At 33.4% G+C, this 17965-nt stretch overlaps 1 protein-coding gene and 1 pseudogene across 4 annotated transcripts in view; both read left to right on the top strand.

The window, feature by feature from the left end:
* LOC141498772 (structural maintenance of chromosomes protein 3-like) overlaps nt 1–714 on the top strand; it is a 77488-nt pseudogene extending 76774 nt beyond the window's left edge.
* Nucleotides 715–3762: 3048 nt separating this feature from the next.
* Nucleotides 3763–17965, top strand: part of SYK (spleen associated tyrosine kinase) — a 156132-nt gene continuing 141929 nt past the window's right edge. For 3 of the 4 annotated variants that reach the window (XM_074203877.1, XM_074203876.1, XM_074203875.1), the window contains exon 1: nt 3764–4419. The gene's annotated coding sequence lies outside the window, so the exon portion shown is untranslated. Of the gene's footprint in view, nt 4420–17965 lie in introns of all 4 variants that reach the window. The other variant, XM_074203878.1, reaches the window with a different exon arrangement.

Raw genomic sequence — 17965 nt, 5'->3', positions numbered from 1 at the left:
AAAAAAAGAATAAAGAAAATTGGCAAACTTAAAGCCTCAAAACAGCTTTTTTGCAAACTTGAACAATGCAACACAGAACTAAAGGAATACAGTCATGTTGATCTAAGAGACAGGAGGAGCTAGATGGGAGCTAAAAAATCAATCATGGAGTTAATGAATGTCCTTGAACTCTGGAAATATGAGGCTCTTCAGCTAATTTTCAAACAGGTATCAAAGAACTTCTGTGAAGTGTTTCAGAAATTGGTACCTGGGAACAAAGCTACCTTTGTGATGAAAAAAGGTTTGATAAGGAATGTAGTCAATCTCAAGATGAGGCAGAAGGAAATACTGAATGTGAGAGAGGTTCTGACTCACAAAGCAGTGTCCCATCACTTGGAGTAGGAAAACAAGGCAAAATGCAACAGCTTTCAGGTACACAGAAATCTTTGGTGGCTCTTGTACTAATTTCTGCAACTCAGAAATGTGACCCAGCTCTTTTTTACTTGTTTGATGAGATTGATCAGGCTTTGGATACTCAATAGAGAAAGTCTGTATCAGCTATAATTATGGAATTTGCTATACATAATCAGTTTATTACAATTACATTTAGGCATGACCTATTGGAGTCAGCTGATAAATTCTATGGGGTTAAGTTCAGAATTAAGGTTAGTCATATTGATGTGATCACAGCAGAGATGGTCAAAGACTGTGGAAGATGATGCTACTCATGGTTAATTGGAAACTATTGGTAGCTTGTTTGGAAGATGTGTATAGTATAAAATCTTGGCTGAGGAACTCTAAATTTCAAATCAAATATTTGGTCAATATTAAAATAGTTTTTGAGGTTTTATTTTAACTAAGAAGGTCCAAGGATTTTTTTTGTTTTGGATGATTTTGTGTATTCGTTTTATGTTTCTGTTGCTATATTCTTTTATACTTGGAGTTTAAGAATTCTTCCTCTCCACTCTTTTTTTTTTTTGTAAAGTGTCCCTTTGATGTTTTAAATCTTTTTAAGACATGCTTGATAGTTTCTCCTAATTATAATTTTATCAATTGTACTGCTTCATCATTTTAAAAAATATATAATTTCAATTAAATGATTGATTTTTTTGGCTTGTATAAAACAGATTGTAGCAACTACTTGCATCACTTCCTGTCAAATAGAGAAGAAATGGAAGCAATGTTAGATTTTATACTATAGGCCAAACAACAGATAGCAACTGCAGCCATGAGATTAAAAGGTACTTGTTCTCTGGAAGGAAAACTATGGTAAATCTGGATGGCATAGTAAAAAGCAGAGATATCACCTTGCCAACAATGGTCTGTATAATCAAACCTATCGTTTTTCCAGTAGTATTGTATGGTTATAAGAGTTGGATTATAAGGAAAGCTCAGCATGGCAGAATCAATGCTTTTGAATTGTGGAGCTAGAGAAGATTTTTAAAAGTCCCTTGGACAACAAAGTGATCAAATCAGTCAATTTTTTTTTTTTGGTAAGGCAATGGGGTTAAGTGACTTGTCCACAATCACACAGCTAGGTAATTGGTAAGTATCTGAGGCTGGATTTGAACTCAGGTCCTCCTGACTCCAGAGCTAGTGCTCTATACACTACCCAAATCAGTCAATATTTAAAGAAATTAATAAAGACTATTCATTGGAAGCTGTGCCCCTTTCCTAGGACCTGAGAACTCCCCTCCTAATCTGGGATCCAAGGATTATGGTAAGCATTGCCATTGCCCCCTTGTGTTGGGACATACACTTTAAAACTAGGCAACTAGGTGGCACAGTGGATAGAGAATCAGCCCTGGAAGTCAGGAGGACCTGAGTTCAAATCCAGCATCAGATACTTACCAATTACCTAGCTGTGTGACCTTGGACAAGTCACTTAACTGCATTGCCTGGTGAAAACCTAAAAAAAAAGAATTGTAATGAAATGGAATATGTGTAGATCATCTAACATACAATAATGTCATTTTACTTAACAGTAGCATGGAAAGAATTTAGCAAAGATATGACTGCATCTTTCCTATTTTTCTGCCATGGTGTTGTTGTTTTTTTTCTCCCTACAAAATAGGCCTGTTAGCTATTCCCCAAATTCAGGGATCTTTCTTAGTCTCCATGACTGTACGAGTTTTGTCCCTTATGTCTGGAATGTCCTGTTTCCTAATCTGTACCTCTTGGAATCCATAGTTTCATTCAAGGATCTTTTCAGGCCCCATTGGTACAGCTAAGACTAGGCCTTCCTTCCTCTCATACTGGAAAGTGGTATCAAGGTAGAATTATAATTCTTTCTACCCTTTTCAAATATTGGTAGTATAGGGGTTAATAGGTTCAGATAAAAGATATATTTCTGATCATTCTTGAGGGTGTGATACTAATAGATACTATTATGAAATATCCTGTTTTCTAGTGCTGACTGCAAGTAAACTGTGCTCTGAGTTTGGCATAACATCAATTATTTGCACTAATCCTCTGAATGAACTCAGGCACATCAAAATCCTAGAATTATTGTGCACAACTATTTTATTGCTTTGTCTAGTTCCAAGTGTTCCCTGAGCCTGGACAAGTATCTGTAGTACCTATGGTCTGGTCATTAAACCCTGCTAAGGATCAAACTTGTCCTATTGTTGCTGTTACCCTTCATTGTCAGGATATTGCATAGCCATTTGTAAAAGTATTGAGATCTGCCTACACTAAAGTGGGTTCCAGGAGTCAGGCAGCACATTTGTCTAGTTTCCCTCACTATAGACAGTAAGCTTCTGTCTTAGCTATCTGTTCAAGAGGTTCAGTTCAGTTTATATGTTCTACTTAGCTCCCTCACACCAAACACTGGTTACACAAAAGACCATTAAAAATTGTTAATATTCAGTAAATCCATTTATTTACCTGAGAAAAACAGCAACCTAAAATTAGAGAAGTTTTTCAGATTATATCAAATAATATATAAAAGTGAATGAGTTTTTATTTAGGGATAAGAAAAGCTTTATGTTCAAACTAGAGAGAAAGAACAGTCTCATGCACAGGAGGTCTATTCTCAGCAATCTCTGGAATTTCAAGTGACTCCAGGGATGTGATTCCTAATCATCTTTGAAAATAGATCAAGTAGTCATAATAAATCTTTAGGCACAATTCCAGATAGTTTTCCAAATTGAACCAATAATGAATTAGTGTCCCAATCTTTTCACATCCTTTCTAACATTTGTCACTTTCCCCTTCTATCATTTTAGTCAGTCTGGCAGGTTTAAAATGATATCTCAATATTGTTTTAAGATGTATTTCTCTAATCAATAATTAGACACTTTTATGACTATAAATTGTTTTGATTTTTTCATTAGGAACTTGCTGTTTCATAACCTTTGAAGCAGTAGGGTCTTTGAGTCAAGATAGGCTTTTTTTAAAATCTAGATAATAATAGGTTGGAAATCAGAGGCCCACTGAATGTGCCAGTTGAGTATGATAATATTTCTTCTTCTTCATCATCTTCATTATTTTTATGGTATGTGCCTTTTAGTTGCACACACAGAGTCAAAGAAAGCAGTTACTTAGTGTGAGATATCCATCCCCCCCAGGGGATTCCAAGGCAAACTGAGCTTCCAAAAAGAAGGAAATGCTGCTTCTAAAAGTGGAGATTTTCTTCTAGCTCAATTTTATCTCCTGCACCCCTCCTAGGTTTCCTCCACGTGCAAAATGGTGGCACCAATTGCTAAAAGACTTAAAGAAATTTGCATGTTTCAAACAGGTACCACCCCTCTACACTTTCCACACCAGTAACTTCTTCATCCAGCCCTTACCTGCTCTGGCTGGTAGCTCTGCCCAGAGCCCTCAGGGCGTCTTGGAGCAGGGCATAGCTTCCAGACTGTATCTTTCTGCACTTTGGTATTGAAATAGAGATAGAAAGTTCACCAGCTTGAACCAAAGACCTCACTCAGAGCTGGGTAAAATAGATGTTAAGGGGGCTTAGACTGTCACTAGGGGATAAAGGGAGTGGGAGACAAAAGTAGCTCAGAATAAAAAAAGGAAGTTTATTGCCTCTCTCAAGAAGCATTAAGGAAGTCGCTGAAAATGAGGAAGCGAGGAGGATTGGTGAACTGCAAACCCGGAGCAGAAAGTGAGGAAGGGCAGAGGGGATCAGGGGCTGCTTCAAGTCATTCCTCTGTCTTAGGTGTCTCTTGAGAACTCACTCTCTTCAGCGCTTCGGCAAAGAGAGGGTTGCCACTGCCCGAAAATCGAATTTCCACTCCTTAAAGCCCTCGGAGTATCTGAACTCTTTTAAACCTTTAAAGGTCCTTCGTCAATCATTTTTCTTTACTTCCCCTTTCCCCGGCCACCCTAGAGATCATCTAGTCTGTGGGTGGCAGAAGTCATCCTCGGGAAGCTTTGCCCCTTCTTTTCTCTCCGTCGGGCTGATTCTTCTCTCATTGTTTGTCCACCTACAGTCAGGTAAGACTGAGTCTTGGTCCCCAGTCCTCTGTTCCCCACCTTTCCTCTTTTGAGTTTGCTTCCCTTGGTTGGTGTGGTGGTTGTTGCTGCGGCTGTTAGGTTCTATTTTAATTGCTTTCCCCCTGGAAGCTGTCAGAGGAGGTTTTGCTCATAATTCTCTAGGTTGGGTGTGTCGTTTGTTTTGTTTGTTTTGAAGGTGGCCTTAAAGCCTAAAAATTTTATTATTATTTTGAAGAAACTGTATTGTGAAAAAGGGAAAAAGTGCCTGAAAGGGAAATGTAGATGTAATCTTTCCTTCACTCTCCCCCAACCCCCCAGCTCAGGCATTTTCGCTTTGTAATCTCATGATTTTTTTCATTAAAAAAAGTTCAAACAACTTTATAGTAATGTATAGATTCTTCTGCCTTGCCATTAAAACTTAAGGCTCAGTTTACAGTAAAAAATTAAAAACTTAATATACACAATCAGGTAACAAACATTTATTAAACATCAACATCATACCAGGCTCTGTGCTAAATGCTATGGATACCCAACTTTTGAAATTTATTTTTGTTTTGCCCAATTTCTGCTCCCACTCACAGTCATTAATGCACTCCATGAAAGACGAAAAGAATGGAGAAACTGAATGAATAAAGGCATTTTTATAAAAGAAACAAAATTGCTTAGTAAATAAAGTGCTGAACTTAGTGTCAGGAAGATCTTACAGTTAAAATCTTGTTTCAGATGTTTTACTAAATGTGTGACCCTGGCAGGACACAAAGTCTTTCAAATTTATCTGTAAAATGGGAATAATAATAGCATCAACCATTCTGGGTTGTTGTGGGGATTAAATGAGATAGTGTGCATAACTCGGCTAACCTCAAAGAACTATATAAAAGCTAGTTATAGAACCGGGAAACAAAATGTACTCTTGAAAGTTTACCCAATTTGTACTGAATATTATGTAAACTTGCTATTGTGGAAATTAGTTTCTTATTAACTTTTTGATAACATTTGATTTTAGTTAAAGTGAAGACGATAATGGATATATAAAACAAACCACACAATTGAACATAATTATCATATTTATATTACTGGTCCAGTCTCTATAATTAAGTAGAAATACATATGCTAAATTGAAAAAATATACATAAAGGACTTAGAATTTGGTTAAGTTAGATTACAAATATTAATGTTATTAATTCTTCAGGTCTAGCTTCCTCTGCCAAAAGTTGTTTTAACTTACGCCCAATGTTACAATATTTGATCATAGAAATTAACAGTGACAAATTGAGATATGTGAAATATTGATGTTCAAAATTAGCACAACTGAAAGTTTTAAAGTCTGAATTTTTAAAATAAATTTGATGCATGATCAAGAATCCAACAACTTAAAAAAATACAAAAAAGGTCTAACAAGTAGACCTTAAGTATATAAAAACTGAACAAATGTAAAAGCTCAGTAAAAGAAAATCCGGGAGTAATGTACATATTCATTTCTTTTATCATGAAAATAAATAGAATTGATAGAACTCTTTCTGAATGGCATTTACATACCTATAACTTTTTTTATTTATAATCATTTAATCTGCATCATTTTGTTTTTAGGAATTGAATTAAAAAAGCATACTGTGTATTTTTTTTAGTATTAAGTGGTTTTGGAAAATTAAAGAAGTGAAAACTTTGTCAGTGGAAATTATTAAGTTGAAATTTACCTAATTTTATTTGTGATTTAAAACTAACATTTTAAAAACATTCTAATGGAGTGGAAATAGATATTTCTATCATATGGTGTTATTCCATCATCTTTAATAAAAGAATGTTGTAAAGTTAGGGTTTGATAAATATTTGTATTAGCACTCTTACAATGTGGCTGTAGAGTCTCAGTTTCTCTGTTATTTTCCTTTTTTTAATTATATTGGAATTATGTATAAATATTGGTGATTTTTGTAGATTTTTATTTCTAGCTACTGTATTTAAATCATTAACAGTTTCAGTTTATTGATTCTTGGATTTTTTAAAGCATACTCTAATGACATTTATTAATATGGATAGTTTTATTTCCTTTTGATGATGTTTGTATATTTTATTTTGTTCTCTTAGTCCTATAAAAATATTTATGTAACAATTGGACATATATTGTTGAGAGATTTTCATGCTTTACTACTCTTCATACTGGAAAAAGAGCTAGCTAGTGTCTCTTCAGGATGCTTTTTAAATATATTCCTTTAATCCTATTAAAAAACATATTCCTTTGATCCTTGATTTTTTTCATAAATATATTCAATATTTTGTTGTATTTTTTGACATTATGATTTGTCTTTATTGTACATATTTACATGATTAATTATGCTCTTTAAAAATTTCACAATTTTATAAAAGGAAATTATTTTCTGTAATTTTTCCAATAGTTTTCTTATTAAACATAAAGTGGCATTGTTTTATTCCTGGTCAGCTTTGTTTCTTGACATAATGATTTTTGATGGTCTTTTATCTTTAGTTTTGAGAATAAAATTTGAAAATAAAACACTTAAGTTAATTTTGAAAATTTAGTGTATTCTAATTTGATGTCTTAACATTGTATTAAATTTTAGACAGATCACAAGCAAGCAATCCATTTTTCTTAAAATATTTTTCTTATTTCTATAAACATTATTTCATAATTATTTTCAAATATTATGGGTTGTCAAAGTGTAATAATTATAATTATTATTATTATTATTATTATTATAGTTTGACAGGGTATAGGTAGATAAATGCAGACTTTAAAAGAAATTTCCGAGAGCACAAGTGCTTGACAACATAGATATTATTCACTCTTTGAATATTTGATTTTCCTTGTTAAATCCATCTACTCCAGGATCTTTTTTTCCCCTCTCATTTATTAGTTGCTCAATTTTCTTTTCTAACAAAGAGTTCAATTTCTTCTTTGGTAGTATAAATTTGTCTTTTTTTTTGTGGCATATAAGTGAATTGATTATTCTTATTTTCTCCCTCTTATGAATTCATCATTTAATATAAAAATTATCAATTTGATATTTCTTTTCCTGTTTTCTTAATTGGATTGGGTAATAGTTTGTCACCATATTAATGCATTTTTAAAAAGCTCTTAATTTTGTTTATTCTAAATTTTTTAGTTTCACCTAATTTTCAAGATTTTAAATTCTTTTTTGATTGACAGTTTGCTTTTAGAATCTAATTGAATTTTCAGTTCATTCTTCCATTCTTTTCCACTTTTTTTTTTAGGTTTTTGCAAGGCAAATGGAGTTAAGTGGCCTGCCCAAGGCCGCACAGCTAGGTAATTATTAAGTGTCTGAGGCTGGATTTGAACTCAGGTCCTCCTGACTCCAGGGCTGGTGCTCTATCTACTGCACCATCTAGCTGCCCCTCTTTTCCAATTTTTCAAAATAAATTTTTAAGTAAAGCACTGCTTTGCTTTTGGCCTGTTGTTTCATTATTATCATCATCCAATATAATTATTGTTTATATAATTTGTTCTTTTACTCAATCATTTTGTAGTTTATTATATTTTATTTGACTCTCTGTAGGTTGCTTTCTTTTTTCTATTTTTTCTGATTTATTGCTAATTTGATCTGATAGTCTTTAAGAGATGAGTTTATTAGCTCTAAAGCAAATTTTTATATTAGTCTATGATTTCTTTTTACTTGAACATATGATTACCTATAGATATCAAAATATTCCTGGGAAATATGTATATTATTTAATATTCCAAGTCAATTAATTGCTCAATAAATAATTACTAAATGCCTACTATATATATATATATGTGTGTGTGTGTGTGTGTGTGTGTATGTATGTATGTATGTATGTATATAGCAGCACTGTGCTAAGCAGACTAGGGGCTAAAAGTAGAAGGAATGAAAAAAAATCTCTGCTTGAAATGAGATTATATTTTAATGAGTGAGACAACAAATACATATAAAAATATGTATCACATAAATATAGAGTAGTCAAATGCCAAATAGTTTGGTAGAAGAGCACTAGCATTTTTGGACTATCAAGAAAGCCTTCATGAAGCAGACCATGCTTGATCTATATATTTTTTCTTTTATTAAAGATTTTATTTGAGTTTTATAATTTTCCCCCCAATCTTACTTCCCTCCCCATGGAAAGCAATCTGTCAGTCTTTGATTTGTTTCCATGTTGTACATTGATCCAAATTGAGTGTGATGAGAGAGAAATCACATCCTTATGGAAGAAACAAACAGTATAAGAGATAACTTGCTTGATCTATATTTTAAAAAACAGAAGAACTCTTTGAGACAGAAGTAGGTATTTCAAATCATAGAGCAAGCAGGCACTGAGCATGGAGTTAAAACTAATCTTGCCTGAGGAGGAGAGAGAAGGGTACTTTGGTAGAATGCAGTGAGGAGGGATATGGGGAGAGAGACAGAGAATAATATCTATTGAAGTTAGAGTGATAAATAGGTTTGGAATAGATTATGATGGGATGAAAAACTAATTAGGTGAGTTTTTATTTTGTCTTTACAATAGGAAATCATTGGATTTGATCGAATAGAGATCTACATTTAAAATCTACATTCAAGGAAAATTGCTTTAGGTATAAGGAGAGTCTTGAGCCAGGTAGGAACTGGTTTCAGTCATAGTGAAAGATGAGGAGCACCTAAACTATTGTAGTGCTATATGAGTAAAGAAAGGGGGTCAGATGGAACATATTATAAAAGATAGAAATGACAATATTTGGTCAAGGTTCGAATTTGTAACATAAAGGAGATAGGAGTCTGGGATGTTGCAGAGTTTATGAACAGAAGTCATAACAGCAGTATCTTTAAAAAAGTTTATTTTTATTTTCAGTTTCAAATGCTCTTCTGACCTTCACCCCATTGAGAAGGAAAGAAATATGATTAACAGCTTGTTTTTGAAATTTTTGTCTATGATTTCATTGCCATTTAAAAAATTTTTTAAATTTATTTTATTTTATTTAAGGCAATGTGATTAAATGACTTGCCCAGGGTCACACAGTTAAATTGTTAGGTGTCTGAGACCTTATTTGAACTCAGGTCCTCCTGACTCCAGGGCCAGTGCTCTATCCACTGCACCACCTGGCTGCCCCCATTTGGTTTTTCATATATGCTTAAAAGTTACTTTTCTTTATCTGGTATTTTAAGATAGCTAGGTGTTATGTACTAGAATACTAGACTTGGAGTCAGGAAGATTGGACTTCAGATTTTTCCACCACCCAGCTGACTGAGGCTGTCAGCTTTAGATTCCTCATCTGTTAAAATGAGTAAAAGAATATTATGGGGATAAAGTGCTTTGAAAACCTTATAGTAATGGGGTGGCTAGGTGGCCCAGTGGATAAAGCACCGGCCCTGGAGTCAGGAGTATCTGGGTTCATATCCGGTCTCAGACACTTAATAATTACCTAGCTGTGTGGCCTTGGGCAAGCCACTTAACCCCATTTGCCTTGCAAAAACCTAAAAAGACAACAACAAAAAACAAAAAGAAAACCTTATAGTACTATATAAATGCTTGCTTTGAATAATAAATAATTGTTTTCCTTGTTTATCTCTTGACAATACTAGTTTTTACTGCTATCTTATCTGAGAACATGATCTTAATTGCACTTTATAGTTTATTTTTTTACATTTTATTTTTTCCAATTCAGATAAAGATAGTTTTCAACATTCATTTTTATAAGATTCTAAGTTCCTTATTTTTATCCCTTTATCTTTCCCCCACTTCCTCTGCAAGTCAGCGACCAATCCAATATAAGTTGTACAAGTCCATTCATTTTAACTATATTTTCACATTAATCATGTTATTAAAAAAAAAAGAAAGAGAAGAGAAGGGGGGGAGCTATGGAAAAATCAAAGAAAGTGAAAATAGTATGCTTCACTCTTTATTCAGACATAGATAGCATTTTCCATCATGAGACTTTTGGAATTGTTGTGGATTATTGTATTGCTGAGAAGATTGAACTCTATCATGGTTGATTAGTGCACAATGTTGAGCATCAGTTCAGATATGACTTTCCAAGATTTTCATCATTTCTTTTTTAAAATCTTATTTTTTCCAAATATATGTAAAGATAGTTTTCAACAGTCTTCTTTTGTTGAATAAACTTTTTTGAGTTCCATATTTTTCTATCCTTTCTTCCCTTTCCCCCCTCTATGGCAGCAAGTAATTTGATATAGGTTGTACATGTATAGTTATATTTTACATATATCCAGATCAGTCATGTTGTGAAAGAAGAATTAAAATTAGACAAAAAAAACTATGAGAAAGAAAAAAAACTAAAGAAGGTTTAAAAAGTAAACATAATATGCTTTGGTCTACATTAAGAGTTTATAGTTTTTTCTCCGGATGTGGATGGCCTTTTCCATTGCAAATCATTTAGAATTATCCTCGATGACTGAACTGCTGGGAAGATATGAGTCCATTGTAGTTGGTCATCTTACAATGATGCTATTACTTTGTACATGTTCTGGTTCTGTTCATTTCACTCAGTTTCAGTGCATGCAGGTCTTTCTAGGTTTTTCTGAAGTTCATCTCTTCATGATTTCTTACAAAACAGTAGTATTCTATCACATTCATATACCATAATTTGTTTAGCCGTTCCCTGACTTCTTTCCCACCACAAAAGGAATTGCATAAATATTTTTGTAATGTAGTTTCTTTTCCCTTTTTAATAATATCTTTGTGATAAAGACCTAGTAGTGATATTATTAGATCGGAAGGTATGAACAGTTTTATTGCCCTTTGGGCATAGTGCCAGTTCTCTAGAATAGTTGAATCAGTTCACAACTCCACTATCCATCAGGTGTTCACTACTAGTGTTCCAATTTTTCCACATCTTCTACAACATTTATTGTTTTTCTTTTCTGTCATCTTAACCAATCTGGTCAGTGTGAGGTAATATCAGTTATTTTAGTTAACATTTCTCTAATCACTGCTGATTTAGAGCTATTGATAACTTTAATTTCTTTTTTTTTGGCAAGGCAGTGGGGTTAAGTGACTTGCCCAAGGTCACACAGCTAGGCAATTATTAAGTGTCTGAGGCTGGATTTGAACTCAGGTACTCCTGACTCCAGGGTCGGTGCTCTATCCACTGCATCATCTAACTGCCCCTTCTTTAATTTCTTTATCTTAGAATTACCTGTCAATATTCTTTGACCATTTATCCATTAGGGAATGACTTGTATTCTAATAAATTTGACTCAGTATTTGATTCAGTATAAATTTGACTTATATATTTGAGAAATGAGAACTTTATCAGAAATATTGGCTGTCAAAGTTGTTTCCCAGCTTTCATAGGTTTGTTTGTGCCAACCCTATTAAACTTAATGCAGTCATGATTATCCATTTTATATTTTGCAATGCTCTCTTTCTTTTCTAGTCATATATTCTTCCCTGCTTCCTAGATATGACATAATTACAATAACTTTCCTAATTTTCCTATGGGATCATTCTTTATGTCCAAATCATGTACTCATTTTGATCTTATCCTCCTATGTTGTGTGATATGTTGGTCTATATCTATTTTCTGTTATACTATTTTCCAGTTTTCCTAAGTTTTTGTCATATTGAGTTACCAGAACCTGGGGTCTTTGGGTTTATCAAGCACTAGTTTACTATTTTACTAGTTTACTACTGTGTCTAATCTGTTCCACTGATTCAACACTCTTTTTTCTAGTACCAAACAGTTTTGATAATTACTTCTTTATAATAGTTTTGCTAGGTCATCTTCCTTTGCTTTTTTTCCCATTAATTCCTTTGATATTCTTGGCTTTTTGTTCTTCCAGATGAATTTTATTATTTTTTCTAGTTTTTAAAAATAATTTTTAGTTGTTTGAGTTCTGAGGCACTGTACCAAAAAAACCTATGAGCACAGGGCAAGTGATCACAGTGGGGGCAGAAGAAGCTATATAGAAATCCTCTCTCTGAATGTCTTCCCTGAGAACTTTGGAATTGATTGGGCAGCTTGGGGAATTACTGGCACAAGACCACCCAGCATGGCATGCCTTCATTAGATATGGTGTTTATCAGATATGGCAGAATTGAGGCAGTTCATAGGAAACATGTGTGAGTTTAGAGTACCCACCACAGGTGTTCATATAGATTGTTTATGCCCCCACCTGTGGTAAAGCATTTCCAGCTCTTCTTGAGTTGATCAACCACAGCCAGATATACTGCAGCTTGTCACTGTCATAGTGATGTCATTTTGCTCTTATTCAATAATAAAGGACAAAAACCAATCAACCAGTTGCATGCTCATTGATTTTTTCTTTCTCTGTTCTATAGATGCAAAAATGTGGATATTATACAATTTCCCCTAAGGACTTCTTTAATTGTATCCTATAAATTTTGATATATCATATCATTATTATCATGCTCTTTGATGAAATTACTGATATAGCCAAGGCAGTTTTTTTTGGGAAATTATATTTCTAAATGCTTATATGAATAAAATAGAGGAAGAGGAGATCAGTGAATTGGGTAAGCAATGAAAAAAGCTAGAAAATTAACAAATTAAAGATCCCCAATTAAAAATCAAGGGGAGCTTAATAAAATTGAAAGCAAAAAAGCCATTGATATAATAAATAAAACTAAGAGTTGGTTTTATGAAAAAGTCAATAAAATAGATAAATTTTTGGTTAATCTGATTACAAAAAGAAGAAAAGGGTGAACTAACTACTAATGAGGAAGAAATTAAAGAGAAAATTCCAAACTACTTTACCTAATTGCATGACAATAAATTTGATAATCTGAGTGAAATGGATGAATATTTCCAAAAAAAGATATTGAAAAAAACATCAATAAACTCCCTAACAAAAAGTCTCCAAGTTCAGATGATTTACAAGTGAGTTCTACCAAACATTTAAGGAACAATTAATTTCTGTTCTACATCAACTATTTAAAAATAGGAGAAGGAGTTTTGCCAAATTCCTTTTAGTACACTAATATGGTGTTGATACCTAAATCAGGTAGAACCAAAACAAAGAAAATTATAGACCAATCTTCCTAATGAACATTGATGCAAAAATCTTAAATAAAATTTTAGCAAAGAGATTACAGCAAGTTATTAAAGGATAATATAACATGATCAGGTAGGTTTATTCCAGGTAAGCAGGGATTGTTCAATATTAGGAAAACACTCAACATAATTGAACATATCAGTAGAAAAGCCAACAGAAATCACACGGTTACCTCAATAGATACTGAAAAAGTCTTTGATAAAATACATCCATTTCTTTTATAAAAACACTAGAAAGTATAGGAATAAATGGGGTTTTCCTCAAAGTAATAAGTAGTATCCATCTAAAACCATCAACAAATATTATTTGTAATGGAGATAACCTAGAAGCATTTCCCAAAAGGATTAGATTATTTAGTTTACAATTTTAAACCTATCTTTCCATGTCTCTTTATTATCTATAATTTCATTTAATCTTGCTCTGAAAAGAACATTTAATATTTCTTCCTTTTTTCATTTTATTGTGAAAGTTGTTGGGTTTTTTAACCCTAATGTGTACCACTCTGTAAAAGGTATATTCATTTCTATCTATTCCCTTTTCTCCAGATGTCTTTTCTTTTTTTTTTTAAGATTTTATTTTTTTGAATTTTACAGTTTTTCCCCTAATCTTACTTCCCTTCCCCACCCCTCACAGAAGGCAATTTGTCAGTCTTTACATTGTTTCCATGGTATACACTGATCCAAATTGAATGTGATGAAAGAGAAATCATATCCTTAAGGAAGAAACATAAAGTATAGGAGATAGAAAGATCAGAGAATAAAATATCACTTTTTCCCCTAAATTAAAAGTAATAGTCCTTGGTCTTTGTTCAAACTCCACAGTTCTTTCTCTGGATACAGATGGTATTCTCCATTGCAGAGACCCCCAAATTGTCCCTGATTGTTGCACTGATGGAATGAGCTAGTCGATCAAGATTGATCATTGCCCCCATGTTGCTGTTAGGATGTTTTTCTGGTTCTGTTCTTCTCACTTAGCATCAGTTTGTGCAAATCCCTCCAGGCTTCCCTGAAATCCCATCCCTCTTGGTTTCTAATAAAACAATAGTGTTCCATGAGATACATATACCACAGTTTGCTAAGCCATTCCCCAAATGAAGGACATTTACTTGATTTCCAATTCTTTGCCACCACAAACAGGGCTGCTATGAATATTTTTGTACAAGTGATGTTTTTACCCTTCTTCATCATCTCTTCAGGGTATAGACCCAGTAGTGGTATTGCTGGATCAAAGGGTATGCACATTTTTGTGGCCCTTTGGGCGTAGTTCCAAATTTCTCTCCAGAAAGGCTGGATGAGTTCACAGTTCCACCAACAATGTAATAGTGTCCCAGATTTCCCACAACCCTTCCAACAATGATCATTATCCTTTCTGGTCATATTGACCAGTCCAGATGTCTTTTCTAACTTTTCTAAAATTCTCTTCACTCCCTTAGCTTTGTTCTTATTTTGTGGTTAGATTTACCTATTTCTGAGAGGGGGAGATTGAAGATCCCTACTCATATAGTTTTATTTCTTCCTGTAATTTATTTAACATCTCCTTTGCCATTTTGGATACTATCCCACTTGGTACATATATATTTAATATTCATTGTCTGTGGTAATTACTAGCAGGATATAGTTTCCCTTCTTTGTCTATTTTTAATTATATCTATTTTTGGGTTTTATTTTGAGATCAGGATTATGGTCCTCTCTTTTTTATACTTCAGCTGAAGCACAATGTATTGTGCTCTAGACTTTTATTTTTACTCTGTGTGTGTCTCTCTGCTTCACATTTGTTTTTGTAAACAGCATATTGTAGTATTCTATTTTGTTGTTCTTTTTAGGTTTTTGCAAGGCAAACGGGTTAAGTGGCTTGCCCAAGGTCACACAGCTAGGTAATTATTAATCCAGCCTCAGACACTCCTGACTCCAGGGCTAGTGCTCTATTCACTATGCCACCTAGATGCCCCAGTGTTCTGGTTTTTAATCTACCATGTCTGCTTTCATTTTATGGGAAAGATCATCCCATTCACATTCCTGTTATGATTCCTAGCTCATTATCTTCTTTCCTTTCTATTCATATTTTTCTCTCTTTCCTTTCACCCTGTTTCTCCTTACCAGTTTTTGCTCCTGTCTGTTGCCTCCCTCAATCTGTCCTCTCTTCTATGACCATCTCCCCCAGCCCCTCCTTTTTTGCTTTCCCCTCCTACTTTTCTTTAGGTAAGACAGATTTCTATACCCATCTGATTGTATATGGTATTCCCTCTTTGAGCCAATACCAATGAAAGCAAGATTCAAATAATATCACCTTTTGATGTGATATAATTTACCACCATTCTACTTCCCATTTCCTCTTCTTCCAGTACAAACTCTTTTTATCTCTTTTTTTATATCATCATATTGAAGTTAACTTATATCCATACCTTCTGTCTATTTGTGCTCCTTCTAATTGCCCTAACATAGATACAATTCTTAAAAATTAGAAGTATTATCTTTCCATGTAGGGATGTGAACATGTTTATTCTTTCATATTTACCTTTTTTATGTTTCTCTTGTATTTAAAGATCAAAATTCCTGTTCAGCTCTGGCATTTTCTTTTTTTAAAATAATGACATTTTATTATTTTCAATTATATATAAAGATAATTTTCAATATTCATTTTTGTTTATTTATTTTTATTATTTTAGGTTTTTTTGCAAGGCAATGCGGTTAAATGGCTTGCCCAAGGCCACACAGCTAGGTAATTATTAAGTGTCTGAGGTCAGTTTTGAACTCAGGTACTCCTGACTCCAGGACTGGTGCTCTATCCACTCCGCCACCTAGCTGCCCCTCAATATTCATTTTTGTAAGATTTTGAGTTTCACATTTTTCTTTTTTACTACACCCTTTCCCCCTCCCCAAGTCAACAATCAATCTGATATAGGTTATACATATTAAACATATTTCTGTATTGGTCATATTGTTAAAGAAGAATCAGAATAAACTAGAAAATAATGAGAAAGAAAAAACAAAAAACAAATCTAAAAAAGTGAAAATATACTTTGTTTTGCATTCCAGTTCCACAGATCTTTTTCTGGATGTGGATGGTTTGTTCCATCAGGATATTTTTAGAATTGTCTTATCACTATTTTGCTGAAGAGACCTAAATCTACCATAGTTGATCATCCCACAATGTTGCTGTTACTGTGGATAATGTTTTCCTGATTCTGTTCATTTCACTCAGCTACAGTTTATGTGCCTTTCCAGGTTTTACTAAAATCTGCCTGTTTGTGATTTCTAATAGAACATTTATTCCATTAAATATACCATAATTAGTTCAGTCATTCATCCATTGATGGACATCCCCTCAATTTCCAATTTTTTGCCACCTGAGAAAGCTACTCTTAATATTTTTGTACATGTAGGTCCTTTTCTCTTTTTTTATAATCTCTTTGGGGTACAGACCAATAAGAGTATGTAAAATTTTATAATTTTGGGGAATAGTTCCAAATTGCTCTCTAGAAAGGCTGGATTAGTTCTCAACTTCACTAGTGCATTAATGCCAAAATTTCCCCACATCCTCTCCAAATAATATTTATTTAAAATTATTTTTCCTTTCTATCATATTAGCCAATCTGATAGTTATGAGGTTGGAACTCAGCAGCTCTTGTCTTTTCTTCAGAAAAGTTTGAAAGTTCCCTACTTCATTGAATTTCCATTTTCTTCCTGAATGTTTAATGTTCAATTTTTTTTAATGTAGCTGATTCTTGGTTGTTATCCAAGGTCTTTTGCCTTCCAGAGTATCATGTATCAAGCTCTTCCATCCTTTAATGTGGAAACTACTACTAAGACTTGTATAATCCTGACTGTGCTCCTTGTCATATGAATTGGTATTTTTCTGCCTACTTGCAGTATTTTGACTTGATACTTCTGGAATTTGTCTTCATTCTTCCTTGGAGGGGCAGCTAGGTGGGCAGTGGATAGAGCACCAGTCCTGGAGTCAGGAGGACCTGAGTTCAAATCCGGCCTCAGACACTTATAATAATTACCTAGCTGTGTGATCTTAGGCAAATCACTTAGCCCCATTGCCTTGCAAAAACTAAAAAAAAAAAATAGTCCTTGGAGTTTTCATTTTGTGATCTTTTTTTCAGTATGTGACTGGTGATTTTTCAATGACTATTTTGCCCTCTGATTCTAGGATATCTAGGATGGTATTTGAAAATTTCTTGAAAGAAATTCTCCAGGTCTTTTTTTGATCATGGCTCTCAGGTAGTCCAGTAATACTTAAATTATTTCTTCTTGATCTATTTTCCAGTTCAGTTGTTTTTCCAATGAACTATTTTCTTTTCTTTTCTTTTTTTCATTCTTTTGATTTTGTTTCATGGATTCTTGATGTCTCATAGTATTACTAGTTTCTACTTGCCCAATTCTGATTTTTAAGGAATTATTTTTGTCAGTTAGCATGTGTAATTTTTTTCCATTTGGCTAGTTCTACTTTTTAAATAGCTGTTTTTTAGTGGATTTCCCCCCCCCCATTTGGTCAATTTCATTTTTAAGGAATTTTTTTCAGTCAATTTTTGTATTTTCTTT

This window comes from Macrotis lagotis, chromosome X (assembly GCF_037893015.1).
Source record: "Macrotis lagotis isolate mMagLag1 chromosome X, bilby.v1.9.chrom.fasta, whole genome shotgun sequence".
NCBI lineage: Eukaryota > Metazoa > Chordata > Mammalia > Peramelemorphia > Peramelidae > Macrotis > Macrotis lagotis.
This window is presented reverse-complemented; position numbering and strand designations above follow the sequence as displayed.